This window comes from Synchiropus splendidus, chromosome 10 (genome assembly GCF_027744825.2).
Source record: "Synchiropus splendidus isolate RoL2022-P1 chromosome 10, RoL_Sspl_1.0, whole genome shotgun sequence".
Classification (NCBI taxonomy): domain Eukaryota; kingdom Metazoa; phylum Chordata; class Actinopteri; order Syngnathiformes; family Callionymidae; genus Synchiropus; species Synchiropus splendidus.
Genome location: NC_071343.1, coordinates 9,189,345 through 9,205,079, shown reverse-complemented (window position 1 = coordinate 9,205,079; position 15,735 = coordinate 9,189,345).

The window sequence follows — 15,735 nt, the reverse complement described above, 5'->3', positions numbered from 1 at the left end:
TCTGGAGACTGGATGTCAAAAGTCATTTTAAGGCTGCCACTCTTCCCAATTCCTAAATGACCTGTGGAATGATGTCAACACTACAAAGAAACATACTTGGGTGGGTTGTTTTTCAAGTCTCTCTGGAGTTAGAGGCCTTTTTTTCACAGGATTGTGTTTTCCAAATGAAAATACCAAGTGCTAAATACTGAAGCCTGTACAACTGGCTTTTAGCTAGGATTTTTGGGCGTTCCAATATCTGTATTTTCATCCCGTCTACAGTGTCAGACATCGCATCAAAATCAGCGTTGTACCACGTAACATCGGCCAATCAAATGTGAGTGTCGCAACAATTTGTGCGAAAACTGATATGGTGCTCGCGGCCCACAAAGGCTTGAGATTCTGCGAATTTTCATCTAATTCAGCGAAATTATCATTTAGCACACTTTTTACAAAGGGTAACACACGGTTCAGTTTAGACTAAGTGAGGCTTCATGAAACAGTGTCCTAATCTTCCGCCCACTAGATGGCACTCTCTGCTTTAGATTTTTTTCAATGGATCCTCACATCATGTTTTTTATGAGAGCGCCTCCTACTCAGTTCTGAAAAAGATAAGTCTGTTTCATGATGCTTCATCAGCCCATCACTAGTTTAGGCGCCCCTCTAAATAAAAGCCTGTTAAGCCTGTGTAAGTATATATACCTTTTTGGAACTTCTAAATTCACACATATTTAATATAAATGTAACATTCAGAACTCACATTTAGTAACAATTTCTGCAGATTTTTTTTCTAAACGACAAGGCAAGAACTGCTTAGCTTTGTTACATTTGCACACAAAGAAAGTGCAATTTCATATTTAATTTTACACTGAAATGGCATTTCATTTATATGGTAAAATATCTGGTCGGAAGTACAGCCCTCATACATTTGTACCGGTTTACAAAGTTTCTAAGGTTTATAAAGTGAGTTTGTAAAGCAAGAGTCTTGTGTAATCTTTTTCACACGACCACATGGCCTTCAGGTTGAAGTACTTACTAACCTATTCCACATAACTGTCCTCAAGATTATCACCTTAACAGTGGCACACAGAACTGGGAAATACCAGGTGGAATATTGAGTAGAATGCTTCCTTTTAATTTGCATTCATGAAAACCTTCTTATGGATGTTGTTATTTACGAAAAGATCTTCCCAAACTTGAAGAGACCAAACTATGCTAATTCAAGTGACTGGATTGGGTGAAAACTGAATGTTTTGCAGATGACAAACCACTAGGAGAGTTTTGAGGTTAACCAGTTCCTTCTCATAAGACCACCTCCATCTGTACGAAGTATCATTTAATCACATCAACTACTCCACCGCACTTAAGCCGGGCCTCAGAAGAACCTTCTTCATAGAAAGGAAGCCCAGGATGATACAGCACTTCATGAATTTTAAGCAGAGAAACAGGGTGCTTGTTATCAGGTGCGGTAAAGGTCACCGTTGAACCGGTGCCTTGTAAAAACTGTAAAGGTTGAAGCACAAATCACTTTAAGCGAGAAAACATTGTGATTCTTCTGGCCTCCATCTAAACATCAGGTGAAACCTTTATAACGCCGCGCAAGCCTTCACTTCTCCAGCCAAGTCGTGTTCCTTTGTGGAGTTCTTTCATCCCAGCTAATTGGCAGTCAAGTCTGCTTTTTCTTGTCCGTTCACGCACCGAGCTCGCGCCTGTGTTGCTCCGCAAACGTTCACAACACACCTTGGCTGGCAGTAGAGCCGGGGTGCGCTCTGTGCAAGTGAACAGAGCCTTTTTGGAGCTGCTCTCTTGCCAGACTTTTGCTGTGTAATTGTTCCTGCTAATCATGACTTGGCTGCTGCCACGGCTTATAAATGGTGAATGCAGCAGCTGCGGGGTGAACAACACAAATGAGACCAAATCCAGAGCAAACTTACCGAGTCGGTTGAAAAAAAAAAAAAAATCTATTCCATTAACTGAATCACCAGAAAAAGAGGAAGAATTATTTCTGCTTTACCAGGACTGAGGTGTTGGTCATTGTGGCTTCATTGTGAGCTCATATCAAGATCTCAGTAATATGTTTTTTAGACTTTTTTACCATCTAAAAAAACATATATATACAAACAGAGATGGTGATTTTACCACACGTGTTTATGAACTTTTGCTACAGTATTGGAGAGCGGTTTCTTGTCTCAGTCCAAAGGGTCATCCAACAAAACTAGCGCCATTTCCACGACCACAGATTAAGAAAATAATATAGGACAAGCAATCTTTGAAAGACATTCACTTGATGTGAGACTTAATACGTCTATTTATTATTGTTATTATTGGTCATAAAATGCCATGTTTGACATTAGATTCAAAGGTTTGTTGTTCAATAATGATTTAAAGAATTTAAATGCCACCCATGAAGGTAGATTCTGTTATGGAGTGGTTCATTTAGTTAGAAAATATAACAATAGTTTTAATCATTTGGTTATGCGTGTAGTCAGCACATTTCTTTAAAGTAAGGCTGGGTCCCATTTCTCAACCTAACACTCGTTTTTGGCCCTAACGCTCGGTGTTGCGCGTTCACGTCTCAGTGTAGTGTGTCCCAATACTCCTAAGACCGAGGGCACTCGCCGTTCACCACTTGAAATGATGCCTTCAAACCGAGGGAGCTCCGGAGCTGACTTGAAACCAAGTGGAAACATGAAGTGTGGATAGATTTCCAGGATACTTCATTTAAAAACAATGTTGGATAGGACAACAGGGACATTTTAGTTACGAGGACGACTCTTCCGTTTGCTTACTTTCTCCTGTGTCACACGTTAGAGAGCCAAATGGTCCACCGTGTCCGACAACATGAACAATACAACAGTATGTACAATTTATTTCTTCTTAACAAACAACAGTCGGGTAGCATCCAGGCTAACGTTAACATTGCCATATCTCGAACAGATCTATCATTGCAACTGCCCATTTCTTCTCCGCTGGTTCACCAAACCAAGTGAGATTATCAGCGCAGATGCAAGAAGTTGCAAAAACGTTGGAGCTGGCGTTTCCAAAACGTCTCCAACACTGGATATGCAGGAAACAACACACAGCGCGGCAGCCAATGACACGTTGTCTTTACGCGTGACGTCATGACGTGTCGTCCCAATTCTGAGGGACGTCAATCACCTCACTTGGTTGTCGAAGGGCACTTCATAGTGGAGGCCACTCAGAACCAAGTGCTAGTGTTAGGGTGAGAAATGGGACACAGCCAAAAATCGCTGCCTTCACTCTTCATTAAAGTTGGGAAGAAATCCCTTGAGTTTAACTGCCTCCCTGTCTATTACGGACAGTTAAACTTATCCTCAGCACCTTATGGGGTTGTAAGGGTGAGCTTAACGGACCCTATCTCGCGACAAAGATGAGGGTATAAATCATTGCTGGACACTTTGGCTCCAACAAGGGTTTGAGTGATGTCATCCGCCGCCTGCGATGTCCCTTAAAGAAACAGTGCCTTTGTAAGAGCTGAGACGTACAAGTGGAACTGTATACAAAACATGAGGCGTAAATGATTCATGATTTTTAATGAAATGAAATAAAGCTCTTGCACTGTATTATTCCATGTCCCTCGTAACAATGACTAGAAGATGAGCCATTTTTACATGCCAATTCTGGAATGATGCCAATAAACAGAGGCTCATTGATGGCGAAATTATCTCGCCGAGAGTGTGTGAGTAAATGGTCTGTGTTCTGCGGTGGAAAGGCGAGTTTGTCTCTCACCCCGTGCATCCATCCTCCATGCACCTGTAATGGGAATAAGAGGGAGAAAATGAATGTACTCTGCGCTACACGAGCTGCTTACTTCAGAAGTTCCCCCCTCACTCCATATCGCAGGTGACAAAAACTTTCCCATTACGCAGCGTTCATATTTCGTAGTCGCACAAACTGTGCCCAGAGTGCTTACAGATCCTCCCAAAAATGCATCTCTGATATCAATACCCAAGTGTCAACCGGTGAAATAGGTTTTGCTTTTCCACAATAAGGAAAAATGTCAAAAGGCAGGGACATTTTTTCCCCTCGGTTCGAGTGATTTGAGCTTTAATGTTCCTGCAAATGAGCTCACAAATCTCCGAGCCCACAGAGCTGCATCGGTGAGATAGCAGCGCGTGTTTCCCGTGCTCTAATGTGCCTGTTCCAAGGGTGCGGGGATGTGCCTATCTGTGCGATATAATATAAGTCGAATCCTGAGAGCTTTCTGCTGATGACATCCAACAAGCAGCAGCATCTCTGACTGAATTTCAAAAATGATATAATTTGATTTCGTGCGAATGTGAAGGGGCGGTGGGGGAAATTTAGTAATGGTCTCGGCAAGGTGAAGGAGGTAATGATATTCACAGATTTCCTCCCATTTCGCCCTCAGTGCAACCGCCTCATTCGTCCATTACTGAACAAATATTTGAACGCCTTTTTGACACTCTGATCCTGACTAGAAAAGAAAGTGTCCGTTTTTTTAAATCTTACTTTGGAACGATTTTAATAAAGAAGGTCATTTTCGCTCTACTCTGTACGCTCCACTCTAATTGATGTGAGCGTTACCGAGGGCAACGGCGGATTCTGCTCATCTTCAGCGAGGAAAACGTGATCGCGGCGAGTCCGGCGACGTGTCTGAGATCTCTCTTTCAAAGAGACGCGAGCTGCGGACACGGCTCTTACTCACCCCTATTATCTCCCTCTTCATTTGTTCTTATTATTTTGTGTGACAGGTGGTCGAGAGAGGAACAAGTGATTTTAACAGAGCATTCAGAGCAGAACGGGTGCAGCTGAAATTGGGCAATTAACACAAAGCACCGTTTTACACTGAGCCGGGAAAAAAAAAAAAACAGGCAAGTCAAGCAGTAAAAGAACAGCTGGAGTGAACATATCTGCCCTGATGCTTCTGCTGCGACAAGCACATGCTGTTTCTCGGTCCCTATAAGGCAGCGCTCCCAATTATATGTTAGGAAAAAACCTCCTCACCTGTAATTACTGCTGACGGACCCAAAACTTTAAATAACACCTATTAAGAGACAGTTTCCACAACATCTGTATTCCGCCGGGAGAAGATGATCACACAGTTGCAAGTTCTCCGAATCGTGGGGCGTCACTAATTACCCGACTGCCGGTGACAGTTCGCGTTCTCGCCGGGGCTGTTCGGCCATGACAGGACTGTCGCTGCCTCTGTTTGTCATGTGACCTACTTAAAACATCGGGACCAGCAATGGCTAGCGTGGGATACTCTCGGAAGGTTCAGAAATGCAGGCACTGCTCCTTTGTTTCCTGCTGTATTTTTTAACACTTCATCCTGACATCCCACAATGAGGTGATGTGAGGACTCACTAACAGTATGTCCATGTAAAATAAACCAAAAGCAACCCCTGGAGAACGGAGTGCCAAGTGCTCTTCAGGCTGGGAATAATCCATATCCAACTTGAATTCAGAAGTAGCCAGTGGCAGTGGAGCCTCATGTCACATGCTTGCCTGCAATGTTAGTACCTCGCTAGAATTCTGCTGTGTGTAGTTCTTATGTGGTATCGGCTGCATAGTAATTACACAGTAGTTCACATGAACTCATAACTGGCAAAAGGCAAAGCTCTGCCTTTACAGATCAATCTTCATCCCGATCCTCATCTATGGTCATGAGCTTTGGGTGATGACAGAACTAACAATGTCTCGGATATAAGCGGCTGAAATGAGAGTTCTCCAACAGGTGGCAGGCATCTCCCTTAACTCGCCCTTAACTCACTGGTCGTGGTTGTAAATAGCAACCATTTCCTTAAAACACCGCTACTCTTTCATGTTGTGCCCTCCCCGACTGTTGTGGTCCTTCACATTATAATAGTCGTGCTTTAATCTAGTTTTTCACGACAGAGCACTTCACCACACAACACCCCTCTGTCCGCATTCGAGAACCAGGGTGGAGGAGGATCTGAAAATTTGGCCTATTGTCACTGCTCTCCCCAGTTTGGCCCCAGAAGAACCGCTGTGTTTCCAGTGACACCCCAGTTCGGCATTAGAGTAGGGAGTGAGCTGCTGCTTCTCCCGTTTGGGCACCTACCTTTTGGGGGTGTTTCGGGTTGACCCAGGACCAGGTGGAGGCCTGGGAGTAACTCGGTATCCCCCAGTCAGAGCTGGCTGGCGTTGCCCGGGAGAGGGACGTTTGGTGCTCCCTGCCTCAGCAACCTGGCCATGGATGAATGAACCCATTAAATGTATATACAAGTAACATCCGACTTACGACCTGCTCGACTTACGTCCACCTGTAGTTACGACCACGACCAGCAGATGCTTTTTTTTTTTTTAATTCAACGTCTGACACCGCAGCACGTAGCAGCCCAGCACCGCGTACGACAGTTATCAGTATCAGCCATCTACCACTACAGTAGCACCTATAACCCTCGCATCGGCTATTTTGAATAGCATTCGACTTAGGTCCAATCCGATTTGGCCACAACCGATCAGTCTTCTGCTAGGCTTGCAACGCGGTCAGGTCTTCCCCATTAGCATCCCCCACTCCTCACCTGCTCCCGGTTGCCAGTCATTCTTCCCTCCCATCCGTCCCATTTATTCCCTGCATGCTTGCCCTTTTGACTTCCTCTCTCATGCTCTGGGACCAGTTTACCTGTCTTGTTCCTGAGAAACCTTTGCCAGGTGTCGACCCCATGTGACTGGCACTATGAATCTTCCTTTGTCTGGAGTTAGCCTCCATGCCTCGAAATGTGTTTCAGTGCAGTGTTTCTCGTCTTTCAGTGGGTGCCACAGGTGTGTACTCTGTTTGACTTCAGGAGTGCAGCCTGGAACACACAACACACCGGGAGAAGCAACAGAGAGCTGCTGTCAGCTGTCACCGTTGACAGCTCCGAAGAGTGGCGAGACGAAAGCCTGTCTCCAGATTGACAAGCGTCTTCAAACCTCCTCATCATCCCATCAAGCTGGTTTTATTTTACGGGGAACAATGAGCTGTGAAGTGTTCCATTCTTCCATTGTTGCTCACAATCAAGCTTCCGTTGAAGAAGAGAAGCTGAGTGACGTTTTTAATGGTTGAATTGAAAACATTTGATTATATTTCCTGTTTATTAGTCCTGTGATTCTCCACGCTGTTGCTGAATTCTTTTCGCCCTGCTGTGGGCTCCTATTGTTCCCACTCATTTTCCTTCCCTCCATCACCAGAACCTTCAGAGAAGCCTATAATTTAGCTCACTTTACCTACTTGTCATCCATTTTCCAGTTCCACATCAGCACATATCTCTTTTGTGTCGCGGTGAAAAGGACTGGGCCATTTTTCGTTTCCTGTTTTAGATGCTTTTTATTCAAAGCAAAATGGAAGAAATCTCATTTCCTCATTTTACCAAAATTAGGTCTTTTTCCTCCAAGTGACCCCAATCCAGGGTTTTACATCATAATATTCATAAAGATGATGTTTAAAGTTTAAAACACAGCTGATATCTGATTTATCTTTTTATGTGATGTTGGGGCCCTGCCGTCATTGTGTCACAACCATTTTTCAAAAATTCACAGATATTGGAGTTTTGCAATTTTATAAGACAAGTTGTTTAAAAGTCATTTTTGGAGTTTTGAAAAAAATGTCATTTTTTGTCATTTTGAGTCAGGGCCTGTGTTGTTGTGTCTTTTTTTTTTCAAAAACAAATTCACCAAAATTCGACTTTTGCATTTTAATCAATTTATTCCTTTTTGTTGAAGTCATTATTTTGAGTTTTGAAAAAGTGTCTTTTTTGGCATTTTGAGTCTTTTGAACATCAAGGCAAACTGTCATCGTTGCGTCACAACCAATTTTTTTTTTTTAAATCACCAAATTTTGATGTTTGCATTTTAATCAATTTTGTCACTTCCTTTGACGTTCACATGGTTGAAGGATGCCAGACAAGTTGTTTTTAGTTATTTTTTGAGTTTTGAAAAAAATGTCTTTTTCAAAACAAATAACTTCCTTTTTCACTTCCCCAAACATCCTGTTTTTCTCCTAATATTTCTTCCTTTCCTTTCATTTTATTTATTTATTTTAGACATAGTCTTAGATTAGACATCCCTTTGGCATGACTCCCTCCAGGAAATTTACATTTCCAGCAGCAATGCGGGCAAGAAAGGCCATGCAGTCAGGAAGAGCATCACACAGAAAGATAAAAAATAAAAATTAAAATAGATTAAAATAGGTTATTGCACCAGAGCTTTTCAAAGACCTAAAGAAATATACGACTAGAAAACACTCTGAAACCTCATGCTCACTATGTACAATGGTTTGGCAGGTCATATTTTTCATTTCCTTTGACAGTGATGGCAGTTTCTGCAGGTGATATAGGTCAGGCTTACGGGTCTTTCAAGAACTGTAATGTAGCATGTTCTTTTCCCGACAATACATTCCTGTACTAACGGCAGACGAGGCTTCAGAGGAATGAAGTGATCACGGACTGAAGCCGAGCAGCTTTCATTCCTGAACAGGTGTAATCAAGCGCCCACAGAAACCTTCGACTGATTCCGAGAACTGTGCGGCAGCTATTATTCTCCTCTGTACGAGGAAGTGGTGTTCCAGCAAACCACCGATTATTCTGTGCTAAAGCTGGAAGACTCACATGAAGCACCACGATATAATATTTCTAACTAGACTGGTGTAATTGGTTATTTATTGGAAATAACTACAACAGACAATACAAAATACAGTAGAGGAAAAGAACAACTACTGTGGTACCTGTGTTCTCGACCGTTCCAGACGGCCGTTCGAGAAGCGATTTGTTCTAAATCTGAATCGATTTTTCCCATTACAATGAATGGAAAAAGAAATAATTCGTTGCAAGCCTTAAAATAGTCTTTTGTAGGAGTGAATGTAGAGTGTGTGCTGCAGGTGCGCTGTTCCTCTATGTGTGTGGCCGCTGCATGTGGGAGGGGTTGCCGAGTGAGTGACGTCTCTCCAGAAGTGAAGAGGTGCCCGGTGCGTGTCCAGCTCTGAATGTGCGCTTCTGTGCAGTTTGGCTGTGACAAAGTCATAAACCAAGTCACGCTCTGTCCCAGACTCGCCTCATCCCTGTCCCAGCTCCAGCCCACAACAGGACATCAAACCCTGGAGTGGAGGTGTGGAGAGCGAGCACCTCCCCTGTGACACTCTATCACGCTCCAGTGTGGAGACAGGAAAGGTTTTACACCTCAATATGAAGAAAAAACAGTCAGTAAATGTAGCTAACGGGACACATCTGCATACAGAGGCTGTGTTATACACTATAACAAAGCGCGTCGTCGGTCAGCCGATCGGTCCGTGCACGTTATGTTTTTTCCAGCTTTTTCCAGGGCCGTTCGAGTTCAGGATTTTCGTTTGAAATCAGAAGCAAAAAAATCTCGAAATTTTTGTTCAAACTCCAGGACGTTCAAAAACCGAGGTACCACTGTAATAAGAAAAAGGAATGTTTCTACCTTATATAAGATTATTAAATCATAAAATGTGGAATTTCTTGTCAAAAAATGTCAATAAAGCAAAACCCAAATTGAGAAAAGCCTTATGGAACAGCAAGAAAAGGCAGGTGTACGAAAAAGAGCACTAAAAATATGACTTTAAAACAGAAATCATGTTGTGATTCCCTCTCACTTCTGGTTTCTGTAATTCCCGTTTTGTGTTTCCTTCCTTCCTTCTTGTTTTGGGGCAACTGGCTGGAGTCAATCATCTCTTCAGCGTCAAGATCTCTTCAGCACGTGGACTCCAGACACGTGCGCCAGATCGACTTCAACCTTAAATTGACTCTCCTTGGTTGCTCTCGTTCCGCTTTTCCCTGCTAGTGCATTCGTTTTGACAACCACTGTAGTCAGTTTGTGTTTCACTGTTCATTGTGTTTGTTCTCTCTGTTTTCAGACTGCTTGCATTCGTTCTCCTGGTTCAGTGACGCTTTTTTTCCAGACTTTATTCCGTTGTGGACTCATCCATGGACTTTAGTTTATTTCTTCCGGTTCGGTGACGCTTTTTGTTGTATTTTCGTATTAAATTTTAGTATTCGACTCGCTGTCTGCCTCCTGTGACTGTTCCATTACTGCACTTGGGTCCCGCTCCGCGTCTCAAACACAACAAATCAGACCAAAAAAATATATACATTTTGTGACCAATGAAGAGAAAAGACATTCAACTTCAGTGTCCTCATTTCTCGAGCCCACTCGCTGTGGATTTGAACAACCATTTCAATGAAACCTCGGATCAGTTTTAAACAGAGAGCGCCACCTACTGAGCTCTGTAAAGTAAGACACTGTTTCATGAAGCCTCACCTGCCCATCACTACTTTATCAGTTAGCTTGAGCTAGGCTAGCTAGGCCGAAAGAACACCATTTTACGAAATAAAAAGAGCCTCATGGCTCAGTTTGGCCACAATAGAACAAAGTGATAACAAGCTGCTATCATTAGACAGCTATCAATTGTAACGCAGAACTAACGGTAAGTGTGACGCAAGCCGAGATCGGAGGCTGCAGCAGTTTGCCACCCATGAAGCATTCATTGCGTGTTTACTAAATGTGACTGCGGGTAGCAGCATTATCCCTGGCTCATCACAGTCACGGTCGGTGGGCGGATGATGAGGAGAATTCATAATTGTGAAGTAATTCAATCATCCGCGACAAACACTCGGAGCAGCACCACAAAACAAGGATTGAATGAAGCGACGCTTCCAGGTCTTTTCAAACGTCCGATCTTTGAGGCAGCAGGGCCGATGAGTATGTACATTTCAAGGATCAAAACAGAAGCGTTCAGCCGATTGAAAAGAGGGAATATCTTATTTGTATTGCCAGATGAATCCGGAACACCTGGTTCTGGGCCTGAGCTTTGGTGCTGCCAAGGAAGCCTCCTGAGAGAACTGAGAATCGCTTTCATTTACAAAGTTGCTGCATTAGTAAAACATCATTTTTCACTTTCGATAGCTTCCGCGGAGGCTTTGTTTGATTCATGGTTCGCGATGTTTTATTTGACTTTTTCTGCTGGAAGGAAACACGTTGGATCGGGAACAAGAGTCGGGCGTCGATTTGTACAGCAGACATGCCAGTTACAGAAACACAGTCTGTTAAAATATCCATCCCACAGCGACACGTGACAGTGATATAGACCTGAATGATACGATAAGCATATCACCAATGGTATATGAGGTCAACGCCTACTCCTTTGCATCGTGATGAACAATTTTTTTGAGTTTTCGCCAATTAATAATGAGAAATATTGAAATGTGGATGAGAAGTATATACCTAGTACATGTCTTGTATACCTACTGAATACTTGAAAAGTACACTTTCGTAAACAAAAGATTTCCAGTTGAGCCCGAAGAGGTATAAAATTTTTATACTTTGTAGAAAACTGCTAGTTTATATATAGTTTTTATATATATATATATATATATATATAAAAATAAAAGATGAACTTCAATTATACTAGTTTTTGCTGAGGGGACAAATTCTTAGCAACAGCCGCTGAAAGATTTCGGAAACCTTCTGGTCTTTGTTTTTTCCTTTCTTTTTTTCAGAAACATGTCGACATTACACCTGCGTTGCTCTCATGCAACACAAAGCGATGCATTACAGATTAACCGTCCTCACACTTGGATTTGTGGCTGTTGAGCAGCATTGTTGTCTTGATGTCATAATTGAAAGCCGTGCAATAAACGCTCCCTGAAAAACAAAGCTAGAGGAGCATTAAGTGCAGTTGAGTGTGTCAGCATCTGTCCCGTCGTCTCTGGCAGACATTAGCTCGACTGCCACCAGTGGTTTCAGTAGCAGCTGAGGTGGGAATAGCGAGAACATTCGTGGTCGCATCCAGCGCCGATCGGCTCCAGTGAGCTTTACGTCGAGCATCTGGTGGTCCATCATTAAAAAGCAGAGTCTCTACGAGACATTCAAACACAACCTCTCCTCCACGTCTTAATGTGTGTGTGCTTTGTAGATATGTTTTCCCGGCATGAAAACACTTTAGAACACGAGTGAGGAATACATGCACCCACAGGGCTCAAGCTAACCGGGGGGTGGACAGTAGAGCAAATGTTAGTGTTTCAGTTTGATCAAATGTCTCTCTTCCTGCTGCATTTCTCGACGTTCTAAATTTAGAGCAGAACCTTAAGGAGCGCCACCGAGTGGCTGATCCCTTGTCTCATGTTTGTTTTTTTTATTCGGAAGTGCAGCTGAAGAAGCAACATTTGATTCCATTGTCAGCCTAAAGTGTCAGTATACAAGGCAGCCGGCTATGACGCCTCAACTCCACTCCACTGTAGGCCATGAGTTCTGAACCTTTTTGATCTCGAGGGCCACCTTTCCCAGAACAAACGGATCCGGGCCCCATTCACGTAATAGAACCGATTAATTCCTCTAGATTTCATTTGTGATCAATGACCATGTTTAATCTACTTACAATACCTCGTGAAATGACACGGAACATGTCACGAATTACATGTGCTCATCACAAAGATATGTATTTGTCATCAAAAGGTCCAACCAGCAGTAGAACCAGCAGAACTCATCAACTTTAAAGAAAAAAAGAAAAAAAAAAAACACGATGCAAACTGTTGAGAAAATCCGAAAAAATGAATAACATTCTGAATAAAATAAATATGTCTAAATATAAAATAATATATTTTATTCCAACTCCAAAGAAAATAATGAAGAAAGTATTGCCATTAAATTTTCTAATTAATTTTCAAAACTGCTTCATGAACAGTTTTTACTGTTAGGGGTGCCATCACTTTCTTTAGTGGTAGTAGTTTAGTAGTAGTGTTTTTAGTGGCCCTATAGGAGGCGCTTGCGGCCCAATTATGGGCCCCAGCTCTATGGTTAAGAATCACTGCTGTCAGACTGTGTTGGCTTCGTAGAGGTTTGTCGTCGCAGCACATCCATCTATCCATCCATCGTCGCCCGCTTATCCGTTGCCGGGTCGCAGGGGCAGCAGCTTCAGGAAGTCACGCCAAACGGCCTTCTCCCGAGTGACATCCACCAGCTCCGACTGGGGGATCCCGAGACGCTCCCAGGCCAGGGTAGAGATATAATCTCTCCACCTGGTCCTGGGTCAGCTCCTTGGTCTCCTCCCAGCTGGACGTGTCTGGAACACCTCCAAAGGGAGGCGTCCAGAGGGCGTCCTGATGAGATGCCCGAACCACCTCAGCTGACTCCTCTCAATGTGGAGGAGCAGCGGCTCTACTCCGAGCCTCTCCCGAGTGACAGAACTTCTCACCCTATCTCTAAGGGAGATGCCTGCCACCCTTCGGAGAAAACCCATTTCAGCCGCTTGTATCCGGGGCCTTGCTCTCTCGTCGCAGCACATTTCCTCCCATAATGGAATTTTCTCTCAGTGTTTGTTTCCAATATCGCTTTATAATCAGATTTGTTTTTGAAATATCATCAACATCATTTTCAAGTTCAATGTGGCAGCAGGTGGCACTAGAGTCAGAACTCTAGAAGTATAAGACGACAGCTTATACTTTAATATACAGTACTTATACTATATAAAAATGAAATCCCTTAATTCTTTAAAATAAAAGACTGATAAAGAAGAAGAAAGAAGAATAATATAACATATAAAAATTGTACTGTGAGGATTACCACAAGGTATGGGGAGGAACACCAATGAAAAACACAAAGAAAAGAAAAAAGCTTTAAAATATTTGGGTTTGTTTTTCAGCTAATGCCATGTCCTCCTTAAGTATATGCATCAAAACTACTTTTTATTAAATGCAGAATGTTTAAATGTTTTTTTAATTGTGACTTTTTGACACTGCACTTGGTCGTGTCAAATGGGCTGGTATTAATTTTATGGGTTTATTTTGCCTTTTATTTGGACACATTTTTATCCCATTTTACAGCCCCAAGGTGTAAAATCTTTCAGTCATGGTCACCAACAGCCAGTTCGACTGAGTATCATGGAGTATCCGATGACATTAAGTTCATCCCCAGTTGCCTTCACAGGCGGTGGCGGATTCCTGCTCATGGGTTGAGCTGGGAGTTTGGCCTCCACGTGCACGGAGGGATGCTCCGCTGTGTTCACATTACCTGCAGCAGGGGAGCGGAAACCTGCTTCCTGGCAACATGCATGTAACATGTGTGCCCACCAGGAGGTTTGCAATAGTTCGGCATGTGTGAGTGAGAATCACTGGGACGCGGATTGAACCCGTCTTGTGCCAACTCCGCCGTGGCCATTTTTTTTTTCTTTTTTTGCTTCGCGGCCCTTCACTGGTCCAAACAATGTTATTCAACACACACACTCGAGCGCTCCGCCGTCTATACCTGCTTTTTCAGGTTGCACTTAAAAGAACAAGTGTTGTTTTAAAGTGCGTTTGTCCTCGAGTCTGGACATATTCATCCGTGTGCCGCCTACCGTCCTCCACTGAGTCATTGAGAGGCAGAGCCGTTTCTTGCTCTGTGCAAGCACTGTGTTCTCATTACGGCTAACAGCCTTGAGCCCGGCCTCGTCATTAGTGGGAATTATTCTCAATCCGAGCACCTATTGGTTCTGCTATTCTGCACAGCCAGACAATTTGTCCTCATCCTGCGAGAGGGAGGCTTCTTTTGTGATGAAAGGACATGTTTTGAGGCAAGACCATTAAACGGGAGTCTTAAATAAGAGCCACAGAACTCCTCACCTGGCTGCGCGCGGCAGATGTCTGCTTCAAAGGCAGTGACATAAATAACTTTCTAGTTAGAAGCATCGCCTTACAACACAGATTAGCGGAGGAGACACTTGCGATTATTCTTTTGGACGTTGCTTTTCTTGTCTTCAGCGGTGATATACTGTTCGAAAAGTTATTAAAGTATCGTAGACGTTTCCAAAATATAAGTGAGAGATAAACAGACTGAGCTCAGTGGAACTGACAGTTGCACTTTTCAATCTCTGTGAAATATAAGAAAGAATATTGACTGCATTGTCTGTAATGTAATAATAATGTAGCCATGTTTTACAATAGACATATGGAAAATGCCATGTATGGTATTTACAGTATGTTACAGGAGATTGAAATAAACATTAATTCATTCACGCGTTCAGAAAATTGTGAAAACGTGAACACACGTTTTCACAATTTTCTGAACGCGTGAATGAATTAAGACAGAAAAAACAGAAAAAAGTATCAATGACAGACATTGTAGTGAAAATATTATTCAATGCTATTAAAATAATATTTGAACGAACAAATATTTAAAAATGTCTCAATGAATAAGGACAATAACTACAAGGAAAAATAGAAAAAATGAAGCAAAAATTGCATTTTTGGTAAAGATATTGAATTTTTTTTTTTGAAATTTTTATTGAAACTTTTTTTTATATAAAAATAAAAGGGACTGTTGAAGTAACATAAAATGGATTTGAAAAGTATGTCAGGATTCACAGATGTAAAATAAAAATATATAATAGAGTAATATAATATAGAAATATAGAATAAAAATAACAAAGGAATATAAAGTGAAATCATAACGTTACAGTAATAGATCTCAAAATAAAGGAAGATTTGTACGAGGCCGGTTTTATAATGGGACCCGTCTATGACGTGGCCCACGGGCCGGACTTTTCTCAATCCCACGCAGGTGGGATTCAAATGGAAATCGATTATCAGTTAAAGTATAAATGCTCTGACAGTTGATAAAAAGCTTTTAAATCTTCAGTCTTGACTTTCATCTGATCGATAAAATCAATTCAACATGAATGTTTCATCTTCATGCTGCATTCAAAGTCAATGGGACACATTTCCTCAGTGTCAGGGGGCTGGAATAAGTGTTTGTTTGCTGACCTCTTTATTATTTTCCCGT